We start from the raw sequence: 13,627 nt of genomic DNA, 5'->3' as shown, positions 1-13,627 counted from the left end.
AGCAGTGTTATACCTGTTTACACAACTTTCATAAACTTTTCATTTGGCTGAGTAGTTGCCAGACACGGGCAAAGTGCAAATTGCAGTGTACTGCCTGTGTCTGTGGATCCTCATGGAGACAGCTTGATTGATTGATGTGCTCCCTTATTTGTACCATAACTGAGATCTAATGTTTTAACAAACCAGGTTGGGCAAGTAACCTTTCTGCTGACTTTTGACAATAAAGCAAGCAGCATCACTTTTTGGACCTTGGGGATACTGTTATGTTAATAAGGACGCTGGACATGCTGTTTAAGCGTGCTGCTTACTTAACTTTTAGAAAAGTGGAACTGCCCATTTTAGACCAAAACAACTGTATATCACGCGTGCGCTGAGGCGCTAAAAACTAACACAGGTTAAGGCATAACCAAACGAACACAGATCAATTTGTCCTGAACGGACATAACATTTTCCTCTTTTGGGGTTCAAACCTGAAAGTAAACACTTCAGGAAATCAGAAACACAGTCATTGAGGTAATCAGGGTACAAAGTCCTTCAAAGAATCAGGCTGTGCCCTTGTGCGCACGGCTATGGTGAACACACAGCTGAAGTTGAAACGGCCCGTGGTGTGGAGTCTGGGGACGAGGCAGCAGCGATGGTGAGGAAGCACTGTGTGTGACACCACTTGCTGTGTAGTGGACCAAAATGATGCCAGCTTGTTCCCCGTGTGCTCGGCAAGCTCTCATCCAGTCTGCCACAGTGATTTCTGGTATCTTGACCCTCCTTTTCTTTTCTGCTCCTGACGGCGGGTGACTGAAGCTTTGACTGTTGGGAGTGTGTTCTAGACTGCGGTAGGGCGGAGCCTGTCCAGGGCTAGGTGGAACTCCAGACCCAGCATGAGTGAGGCTGGGGAAACCTCCTTGGTAGTGTGGTAGTGTAGCAGTATTAGACGTATGGCTTGTTTAAAGGAGCAGCCTTGGGCCTGATGTGCTCTGATGCCGTTTTCCAGGGACTGATGAATGTGTTCCAACCCCCTATTTGCCTGTGGGTGGTACAGGGCTGTTCAGATGTGTTGAATCCCCTGCTCTTCGGGTACGAAGTAACTCCACAGAAATAAACTGTGGACCATTGTCAGTGGTAATGTCTGTGGAAGGCCCCAGCAAGAGAAGAGGGACTCCAGAAAGTGACAGAGCTGGTGGTGGTCAGCTCAGGCCATTTGGAGTATAAGTCCTACACTACAAACAAAAACCGTTGATAGTGGGGGGGCCGTGGATCTTGCCACATTATATCTAACTGCAGATGCTCCCATGGCTTTGAGGGCCAGGCCAGAGGTGGTGGGGGTCGGTGGCCGGTTTTCCCACTAACCAGGCATGCTGGGCATTCCTTAACGAGGGCCTTAATGTCTTTGTCTATGCTTGGCCACCACACCAGGTCGCAGCATCTCTGTTTTAGCTTCACTATGCCCAGGTGGCCCTCATGTGCCACAGCCAGCACACGGGCGCGAAGGGCCCCGGAATCACAGTGCAAAGCACTGAATGTTGCCAATGCAGGCTCCCCCAGCAAAAACCTGCATGTTATCTGCCTTGATTTAGGGTTTTTCTTACCATTAGAAGTCTTTAGGAGCAGCACCCAAGACCTTTTGGGCACCACTTAGGCCAAATGAATGTAAAATCAAACTGACTGAAAGCTTTCTCAGATCTACTGATTGTAGTCACCAGAGGACTCCTTAATAATGTGTGTAAAGGTTATTTAGGCAGAATCCAGACTGCTAGACCATATGGGACTGACATGTTGAATAATAACAGTGATTTTATGAATACATCCATAGATATGGCAGGAACTGGGCACATAAATACATACATCACTTGTTGATAAAACACAGCAAGAAGTCCAGTCTGGCATTCAGGATTCAGGTTTTCACCGCCACCATGTATAGTTATAGTTTTATAATGGTTGTTTATACGTATATTATGTCTGTTTATTAGCATTATATGAGTTAGGTTTTGAGAAATGCATATCAGGGTACAGGGTACATACATAACTACAGATCTGATTTAAAACTGGACCGATAACACAGATCTTGCTGCAGACCTTCACCGGCTAAATACTGACTCCCATACCGGGAGTTGAACCCGGGACACTAACCGCTAGACCCTATGGGACTGAATAGTTAACAGTAACAGGGATTTCATGAATAAATTCATAGTCTGGCTCGAAACAGGCCTTCTCTTGAACGTGAAGAAGCTTCTTAAGTAAGTTTTATCTTGAAGCTTTTGAGTGTTCTTTAGGTTTTTATCTGCTTTAACTATTACCGGACAGCGGGGGCACGGAGCAGAGCAGAGCGGCCATTAGGGAGGAATCCTCCTCCGTGTTCAGCTCCATTTCAAACTGACGGTAAAAAACTTAATGTCAGAACTTTATGACAAATAGAAATGTTAATAGGTTGATTTCTGTTAATAACAAACACAGCTTTAGTCAATAGAAAAAAATAAAATATGACAAGCCATCTTGGTTCATCTTTCCACTGTTCCTACAATCACCACTCTGGTCTGGTTGGAAACTAAAGGATCTAAACTAGAAGGATGTTCCTCTTTAACTAAAAGGTCTATCTCTGTAGGGATCCATCCCATAATGTTGTCACACACTTAGAATAATAATCTGAGTCTGTCAGCAGCAACAACACAACCTTTAGTGGACGCTGACTTTACCTTTAAATTAGGAGTTTAAACAGAGACACAACAGGAAGAATAAATCCATCAAATCAAGTCCCCAATAATCAGCATGTGGCCTTGTTTTATTTCAGGTAGTCAGCATGGAGCTGTTCCACATTCCCAGACATTTAAACAAGTCAATCACTGGCGTTGTCCTACGAGTCAGAGGAATAAATCAGCTGTTTGCTATTTGAGCTGCTCTGTTTCCTGCTGCTCCGTCATTCTTTAGTGTCCTCTGGAAACAGGTTGCTGTCCTTTATGTTTCTTTTGGATGACATCATTAGTGTCTTTGCTTTAGTCTGAAGAAACTCCAACAGATTTAAAACCACATGCAGTCACAGAAAATACAACAGGGAATAGACAAAGAATATGAAATGAAAAGTCCCCAAAGTAGGAAAATATAATGTTAATCTACCAAACAACAATAACTAGAGAGCATCTAATTAAACATGGCCGACTTCCAGTATGGCGGTAATGAAGAGAGGAATGTTTGGACATATTAAAGATCATTTTATTTTTATTTAACCTTTATTTCACCAGGAACAATCCCATTGAGCTACAGTAACTCTTCTTTCAGGGACTCTTGCCAAGACAGGCGGCAATAAGTTTCATAATACATAAAAGACAGGACAATGGTTCCATACTACACCACAAATCTCTTTCGATACTACAACACAAACAAGACATCACACTTACTTAAGCTAATGTAAACATACAACTTAAAGGGCACCTAGTTAAAAGCATTTACACTGTTTAGGCAGAGTGACTTTAAAAGGTTTTAAACCAAATATGACCTAAAGTCCAAATTCAGGCCTTCCACACATTGGTTGTGGCAAATCCAAATCCACATTGGCAAATCACTGTGTAGTCTCACGATGCTAAAATGTTTAGTGTTCCAACTGTTGGAAGTTTTGGATATTTAAAGGGTTCAAAAGTGTGTTCAAAGGTGTGAACTAATAGCCCTAGAGCAGCCATGCCACGTTAAGACCCAAATGAGAAAGCAGCCCGGAGAAGTGCTATACTGAACATTGCTGTTTCTGTTCATCCTTGTCCATAAACTACTGGTTTGGATTCCCTCCTTACAGAACAGGGCCACCATCAACATGGACAGAGCACACAGAATCAACGGCAAGGGTACACTGACACATACGCTGATTTGAAGGTGTCTGAGATACCAGCACCGCCAAGCAATTCTTCAGGGGTCAGCAGGAAGGCCCGATCAGGACTCCAATGCAACGCTGCACTTTAAGTCTGGCTACAGTGCTTTCACCGTCCAGCAGTGCCAGGAATGTATAGGAGTACAGCGTATATTACATGCTAAAGGCGTCTAAAACTTTATTTATCCGGCCACCCTGAAAGTCCCACGGAGGGAGAACGCTCACATTCACTACAGCCAAGAATGTGGACATGTTCTGTCGGGAGCTGGATAAAGATGATGAAGGGACATCCATGCGAGGCGCTTCAGCAGCTGTGGATTAGTGGAGTCTGGAACACTGTGCAAGGTTGACTCAAGGGCACTGTATTTAAGTTTGGGATCCAAGCTTTAAATGAACATTTAATTAGGCTGACTGTTCAATTTATAATCTATATTTATTACTCTCACTGGGATGGTGTGCTTTTTCAGTTGTGAACTTTATGGTAAAAAAGTAATAATTCATGAGAATGTCGGTAACAAACAGTAGAGGGCAGCATTACCCTATTAGCAACTAGTCTGCCTAAATCAAAGCAAAAGAATGTGTTTCCTTTGGTAGTGTTTTAATGCAAACACGTTGTATTTCCTAATCTTAAATGGTCATTACTGCTGGTCAGCCTTCAATGAGGAGAGAAGATCAGAATATAAGAACACAGCTATCAGGGCATGAGGAAGAGGAGGAGGAAACAGCTTGGCTCTGAAACATGTTCACAACGAGGCAGAGTGAATGAGCTGGTGATTTTTAAGGCTAATACTGTGAGAAAAGGTTTTCCCACATTGATCACACCAGTACGGCTTCTCTCCAGTGTGAACACGCCGGTGGCTTTCAAGGTTACCACTCAGAGAAAACCTTTTCCCACATTGATCACAGCTGTACGGCTTCTCTCCAGTGTGAATGCGTTGATGTATTTTAGATTACTCTGTGCTGTGAAAGCTGCCCCACATTGATCACAGCTGTACGGCTTCTCTCCAGTGTGAATGAGTCGATGTTTTTTTAGGTGTCCCTGCTGTGTGAAAGCTGTCCCACATTGATCACAGCTGTACGGCTTCTCTCCAGTGTGAATGCGTTGATGTATTTTTAGATTACTCTGTTGTGTGAAAGCTGCCCACATTGATCACAGCTGTGTAGATTCTCTCCAGTGTGAACTCTCAGATGACTCTTTAAATATCCAGATGTTGTGAAGGATTTCTCACAGTGCTGACAGTGGTGACATTTGCGTCCCTTGCCTCTCCATTTCTATAGCAACAGACAAACAGAGAGACAAACAGAGAGAGTTAGTGAACAACCTTCTTTAAACCCTGGATTTTCTCATACTCACAATTTTAACTCCTCATTCAATAATTTATGACAAAATGAAGGAAAATATTGCTAACATGTTTTAATGAAAGCAAATGCACTCTTCATGTTCTGAAATATTCTAAATCTTTCAGGCAAACTTTAATGAAACAACTGCAACGCTGTAATGAAACAAGAAAGTGTGGCAGATGATGGTGGACCACCTGAATGCGTAAGCAGTCTACAAATATAATACGAGCACTTTACAAGTCGGCAGAAGATAATGTTACTCAGGAAATTACTATTAAGATAAAATAAAAAAATCTTATCTACATGCATAGCCTACATACCTCCCTCTAACTCTGTCTCTCTCTTGGACTTTGAAATCTAGAAACTATAGAATATATAATAATATATAATATATATAAAACCATTGAAGTGTCCTCTCCCCTCACCCCAGGATGGCAGAAGTTCATTCTGTGAATGGGGGTGACAAAAACCCCTCCCTCCTCGTCGTGACCTTTTTGACCAAGCACCTAAACACTCATCCCTACTGGACTATTTCCTGCCATTAAACCTCTCACAAATTACCACACAATCATCATGGTACACTTTAACTTTAACACCCTGTATGGCACCACGCCCTCTTCTCTCCCTCAAACATTTACCATAACCTCACAGGGAGGGGGGGGGGGACTTCTAGCAACCATAACCTTTTTATGCATCAGTGGCCTCCCATTAAACCACTTCCTCAATTGACTGCACACAGCTTCTTTTGCATTATGGCCAAATATAACTTTACCTGCTGATATTCTATAATCATGTCTACAACAAAAGAAACATCTCAACACAATATGCATTTATGATCATTAAATGAAGAAATCAGAGCCTATGTTGCCTAGTCTAAGTATAGGACTAACTACCTGTTTTAAAACTGCATTAAAAGCTCACAATGTCTCGTTTTTACTTTATTGGCCTACATGAAATAACAAATAACAAATGAGTTGATATGTTTGATAAATTACAATTTACCAACACATGAATTGATCATTGTGAATGATGTGGGATCTTCCAGCTGGTCACCGTACAATGCACGAGAATGCGGGAAATCACGTCTACAAAATTGAAAAAGGAACCCCAGAACCCCCCCCCCCAGCACAAACAGCCCCACCGAGAAAATTTTTCACCAGCCGCCACTGTGATATAATAATACATAATAAAACCCTTGAGGTGTCCTCGTCCTGTTGTCACATGAGTGTACAGTAGTCTCCACTATATACTTACTGGTCTAGTGAACTAAGACTATAAATAAGGAGGATTGGACATCATAATTGTAGAATAATTATAGTCCCGGTTTATTGGAAAGAACGCACACTGTGTGCTAAGAATGGCAAATACAATGCACATGGAAAAGGGATATACTGTTATTCTCATGAATACAAAAAGAAATAAATGATGTAAAGAGATGTGCTGGTCTCTGGCCAGCCTGCTGCTGTTAGAACCGTTATAGAAACACGTGTAGAGGAAGTTATACATTATTCTTCATCACTGACTCATTTAGCACAGTATCAGCCTTTTCTAATGATCTCAACAACTGTAATACTCTATTCACCAGACTTCTACCAACAATATGACCGGCAGTTTATTAGTCTTCATAGATGCAACGTAACAGCACCGATGACTGTCACATGGATATTTATTTAAATAATGATCACAATGTTAAAATAATATCAGGACTTTACTGAACAGCAGAATGCTACAGTTGTATATGATATATTGCTAATAATAATAATAATAATAATAATAATATAACAATAAGAAGGTAAAAGCACTGCAGAGTGAACAAAGGCTGTTAGCCTGGTCAAGAGCAGGCTAGCTGTTAGCCTTGTTTATACATCCAGAAACCCTGGAAAACCCCAGCCTTATCCAGTATCCAGGTCTTGTGAATAGGCCTCTTAGTTTAGACTGGTTGTTGTGTCCTGAACACTGACCTGAACATGGCTGGTACCAGAAGCCGGGCCTGCTGCTGGTCCTCTGGGGACCTGGTTCTCCTCCATTCCTCTATTGTACTGGATTCCAGCAGATCTCCACTGTGGCAGCTGGACTAACTCTGGATTCTGTTGAGTACAAATCAAAGCAGGCAGAGGTATTCAGATGCTTTCCCTACATCCACAGGGTCTGATACTGGGCTTGGTGTTGGTGTCCACCTAGTCCTGGTCTTCCTGGAGGGGGGGTGGGGGGGGCCAAACCAACTCAACCAGTTCTACAATAGCTTTGATTGCCCTGCTTCTGTTGCAATGGCCTGCCCAACCCCCATCACCCCTCAAACACACACATACTTCAATCTGTTCATGGTAGTGAGTTTATCAACAGACATAACTTAAGACATATGCAGAGACAGTCTATTTCCCAATTCTTCCCACCACTAGTAAAATGCATTCATCTGGCACCAGAACTACCCAAACACAAGCACTGACTTGAGTTATGTATGCAGTAAGTGCTACTTGTTGGGGTAGTTTTGCTGACCTCTGAAGTCCAGGATTTCCTCCATGAAGAAATGTTTAAAAGGGATATTCTCCATTACTGGTTGAACAATGCTGAAATGTTTTCTAAGTTATTCTTATTAGCTTAACTTTAGCATTTACTTGACTGTTGAATTCAGTAAGTGCTACTTGTTGGGGCAGTTGAACATGACAATGCTACAGACTGTAACTTAAGATGTCATTCTAATCACATTCAGATCACCTCAAATGGAGACACTGATGATTATTGGGTTCATAAGTGCTTCTCTTTGGGGTTGTCTTGGTAGTGAGTTCATCATCAGACACATCTCTGAACATATGCAGAAACAGTCTGTTTCACAATTCTTCCCAACACTAGTAAAGTGAATTCATCTGGCAGAAAAACTACCCAAACACTGACTTGAGTTGTTTATGCAAGTGCTACTTGTTGGGGTAGTTTTGCTGACCTCTGAAGTCCAGGATTTCCTCCATGAAGAAATGTTTAAAGAGGATATTCTCCATTACTGGTTGAACAATGCTGAAATGTTTTCTAAGTCATTCTCATAACCCTAACTTTAGCATTGACTTGACTGTTGTGCTACTTGTTGGGGCAGTTGAACATGATAATGCTACAGACTAACTGAAGATGGATGTCATTGTAATCACATTCAGATCATCTCAAATGGAGACACTGATGATTATTGTGTTCATAAGTGCTTCTCTTTGGGGTTGTCTTGGTTGTGAGTTCATTATCAGACACTTACAAATGTTGAGGCAGTACATTTCAGCAGTTGTCCACCGCTGGCTAAATAAATAAAAGAATGGGGGTTTGGAATAGATCTTCAGCACTAACTGGTACTTTCTATTGCTGAATGAGCTCTATCTGGAGGCAAAAGGAGTTGCCCCAAAGAAGGTTATTGGACTCTAATTGACCACTCATAGACTGTTAATGGCATACATTGGGATGATGGTTGTCTATTCATGAAGCCATTCATTACTTACAATAGTCAAGACCACTGAAAGTTAATCAAAAGAAGGTGGAGTTGAGTGGAAATGGCTGCATTCAGTATTTAAGATGGTAAATCTGTGTAAGGAACCACATCCACTGCTTCTATATCACAACACAGAAGATGTCAGAAGAAACATCGGGACTATGGAGAAGATCATGAGCAAAGAAGGTTGCTTACTGTAAGACTTTGACATTGGTCTAACTCAAGCATTGGCATTGGATTGATTTTAGTTAGTGCTAAGCTATGGGGTTGTTTTTCTGACAACTGAATCTCATTATTTTTTCTAAAAACAAAGTAACAGCTATTCTAAGTTGTGACACTAGTTGGAGCCCCACTAACATAGAACGTTCAGTGAACGTTCAGGGAACGATAGGGAACGTTAGTTTTTGGTTCTCTAAAGCAGTGGTTCCCAAACTTTTTCAGCTCAAGACCAAAAGAGAAATTTGATGTCTCCCCTGGACCCAAATTTACAAACATACACCATGAATCATTGTAACATCTACATTTTTAAACAGTGGACCAAAGACGGAACAAACCATGAATTTAAATGTCTATGAAGTATATTTAGTCCATAATAACAGTAAACAAAAACAGAAAAGGTCACTATTCTCCTTTCTGTGTCTCACCCCTTTCTCTTTCTCATTTTCTCATCCCCTCCCATCATCCCTCAGTACCAACACCAACAATAATGCTGAATTTAATGATATGTATGTGGCTGGTTGAAGATATCAACCAGCTGATCTATTCTAGGTTTGGTTTTGGAAAGTGCCATTCTGAGGTCATTCTGAGCATTTAGTCTGTTTCTGTATTTGTTTTTCAGGTATGCTAGAGTCGAAAAGCCAGATTCACACAAGTATGTTGTGCCAAATTGAATCAACACCTCTAATTCTTTTTTAGCTAAGCAGGAGAACTCCACCTGCTGGAGATGAGAAATCCAAAACTGTGCCAGGGGGGTGGTCTCAAATAGCATCTTACTGGCACTGCTTACCTGCAGTGTGACCAGTGCCTCTAACTCTGTCTGACTTAGGCCAAGCTCTAGTGATGGCACAGCTTGGAAAGGATACCTCACCCACTGAAGGTTTGGAGATCCCTGAGAGTCAGGGAAGTACCGCTTAAAGTTCTCCTGTAGAACAGACATGTGCTCAACGATGTTCTGTTTCACAGAGTCACTCAGGGGAACACCTGTGTTCTCTAGGTACGCAGACAAGACAGGAAACATTGCCAGTCCTCCTCTATCCAGCTGGGACTGCCACAGTCCCAGGCGTGCAATGAATCCTTGAATTGCATCTTCCAGCTCCAATATGCTGTTGTCCTTCCCTTGAAGGCTTGTGTTCAGTGTGTTGACCTTGGTGAAAATGTCCACAAGGTAGGCAAATTTGCCAGCCACTGCTTGTCCTGAAAATGCTTGGCAAGATTTGGGTCTTCATTCTTGAGATAGGCCAGGACCTCTTCTCTCAGTTCCCACACTCTCTGCAAAACTCTTCCTTTGGAAAGCCACCTCACCTCACAGTGAAAGAGCAGGTGCTCTTGCTCTGCCCCCATTTCCCTGCATAACTCTGTGAAGAGCCTTGATTGTAGTGGTCGCTTTTTTATTAGATTCACTACTCTCACAACCATATCAAAAACTTCTCCAAGGTCAGGCTGAAATGCTTTGCTGGCCAAAGCTTCTTTGTGGATGTTACAATGGGTCACCTTCACAGTTGGTATCACACTACGAACATGGGCCACAAAACCAGACCTGCACCCAGTCATGCTTTTGGCACCATCAGTACAAATTCCAATACAGTTCATCCATTCCAATTTGAGGGCTTTCAAATTTTTGTCCACCACTCTGAAAATATCTTCTCCTCTTGTTGTTGTGTGTAGGTGGTCACAAAACAAGAACTCCTCCTTGATATCTTTACCACTGATGTATCTGACAAAGACCATTAACTGGGGAATCCCAGCCACATCAACAGACTCATCTAGCTGCAGTTAAAACATTTTATGTTCCAATATTTCCTCTGTAACTAACTTTTGAATGTCCTCTGCCATGTCTTTTATTCTGGCTGCAACGGTGTTATTTGACAGTGGGATCGACTTGATTTTGTTTGCTGCTTCCTCACCCAAGACAGAGAGACACACATCTTTCAAACATGGTTTTATCAGCTGCTCTCCAATAGAATGGGGCTTCTTTGCCTTGGCAATGTGGAAGCTGACTTGGTATGATGCCTTCAGCGCTGCTCGGTTCCCTTTGAATGCCTGATAGATAACAGGGAGAATCATTAAAAATTACCACTCTCATTTCTTACATTAGTCTCACACGCTGCATTTTACACGCTCGAGTAATACAAACACAACACCCACGTTACTGACTCTTCCATCGTCAAAAACGGGACGTTCTAAAACGCTTAACGTGAAAAAGCTTAACGAGGTTTAATGTACCTAAACAACGATCAATCATCACCATATTTCTCTCATGATTGGTCGACACGCTTAATGTCAGCTACCGTCCAGAATAATAGGACTTTGGGTCCGATTTTTTAACAGTTTTCACTGGTTTTGAGGAGCAATATGTGAGAGAAATATGATGATAATTGATCGTTGTTTAGGTACATTAAACCACGTTTTCCTCGCCATAGACACAAATGAAGAAGAAAACGTTAACGTGAGATAACTTCTACAATCGTTGGATTTCAGTTTAGTTGTTTTGACAGGTTTAAGTGTTCATGACAAGATATGGCCATGGTAAGCATGGTGATGATTGATCGTTGTTTAGGTACATTAAACCACGTTAAGCTTTTTCACGTTAAGCGTTTTAGAACGTCCCTCAAAAAAAATGTCAAATACGCACTTTGCTGCCTAACCCACATTAGTAACAAGCCTGCCAGACAGACAATTGCGGCTAACAACGACATGTTAGCTAGCTAGCTAGCAACACCGTCACAAATTAACTGACACACAAAAACATCTAAAATGCTAATGTACACCAACAGAAAAAATGTATTGACTTACTTTTCCGCTGTCAAAACACTGTTTCTTGAGGGATTCTTCTTTGTAAAGGAAAAATTCTTTGGACTTTCCCCGATGCTGTGAATGTTTTGTTTGAAGATGTCTGTCCAGTTTATTCATTTTAAAACTCTCATTACTGAGTACTTCCCCACATAATACACACTGAGGCCTCTCTTCTCCATTCCGAATAGTTTTGGTAAAGCCTAAGTTTGGGAAACATTGCTCTAAAGGATAGTTCAAACCAAACCAAAAACTAACGTTTAACCAATGCAATTTTACACTCAGTCATTTTCATGTAGCTTCTGTCTGGGCATTAAAATTCCAAATAGTGATACGTTTGACTCAATGGGTATTCATCTCTATTCAGAATTGTAATGTGTAGACATTCCAATGCTAAGAATGAGCATTGTGTGACTGATTGCGCCTCTATAAAGTTTTACGTTTGACTTAATGGGTATTCATATCTATTCAAAATAGTAATGTGTAGACATTCCAATGCCGTGTACGAGCATTGTGTGACCATGATTGCTCCTCTATAAAGTGATACGTTTGACAATGGTTATTCATACCTATTCAGTTCAGACAATGCCGGGAACACACTGCATTGTGGGATACGTATGTGCCGGAGAGAGCAACACTCCATTCATGAGTTTTTCAGTTTGAAATTACATTCTAAAGGCTGATTGGCCAGGTTTCCTGATGTCAAGATGTGTGAAGTAACATGGATGTTCCTGATTGGCTGGAAGAAAGGGATAAATGCAGAAGAGCCTAGTACAGCGTTTACTGTCTTGGAAAAACAACGGCAACACCAACTACCAACGACCAACAACAACAACACTTCTCACAAGAAAGTAAGTGATACAGTTACATGATGTGGTGGTTGTAACACTTTGTTATAGTCTGGCAACAGAGAAGCTCTGTTCACGAAACTGCAGGCTAACCTACTAGCTTTGTGCTACTAGCTAGCTAGTTAACTAGCTAACTAGCTAGTAGCACGACCAAAGTTTCTTGCTGTATTGAGCATTGTGTCTTTAAAAATAGCGAGTTTGACACAATTATTGTAACGCTATGATAACTTTAGTTACTGTCACAGCTGAAAATATTGATTGAGAATAAATGGTCAATGTTTCAGATTGAACCTACATCCAGCTAATCACCACAACCAGTGATACATGCTTTGCCTGCATTATGTGTTTTGTGTCATGTCAACCTGCTTGCGGTTTTTCTTTTTTTACAAATAAGACCTGTTGCTAAATTTAGTTTATTTTGCTGTGTCCCATTTAAAAACTACAATTAGAAATCCTGTCACATGCGTTGTTAACACTGCACATTTTTTGATTTCAGCAGGAACACATTTGTTGCAGTACAACTGTCCACGATGAAGAGGAAAGATAGGCAAGATTACACTAAGCGCTGGAAGAGGGCCCAACGAGAGATGCTACTACTGGACCGGGCTCTTCTTCAACAACAACAACCACCACCACCACCACCACCACCTTATCAACACCCACTGAAGCAAATGCCTGAGGAGTATGAAGAGGAGCCAGAACTTGCTGTGAATTATGCCAGCAGCTCTAAGGGGGACAGCAGCAGCGTTGCTTTGGCAACTTGTCAGGAAATGTGGAAGACGCCCATGGACAAACTTATGAATGAGACCAGTGACTCCTGCAGCGAGGAACGCAAGCCACAAAGTTCCCTCAGAAACGTCTTACAACACTGGGCCTTAAAACACCAGATTCAGCACTCTGCTCTTGATGATCTTCTCGTGGGACTGAAAGCCAATGGGCATCCAGAGTTACCTTCAACAGGTACAGTTACTTAGAATTTTGCATTTGCAATGATGTACAATTAATGATAAGGAGCACTAGAGTAACATAACGTTTTGTTGTTGTAAACAGAAGAACTCACACAGAAGGAGGTGAGTCATCCCACAGAGGGAGGTGGCTCAGACAGGAAGAGGGAAATGA

Source organism: Etheostoma spectabile, unplaced genomic scaffold, assembly GCF_008692095.1.
Source record: "Etheostoma spectabile isolate EspeVRDwgs_2016 unplaced genomic scaffold, UIUC_Espe_1.0 scaffold00018949, whole genome shotgun sequence".
In the NCBI taxonomy this organism is placed as follows: Eukaryota; Metazoa; Chordata; class Actinopteri; order Perciformes; family Percidae; genus Etheostoma; species Etheostoma spectabile.
This window is presented reverse-complemented; position numbering follows the sequence as displayed.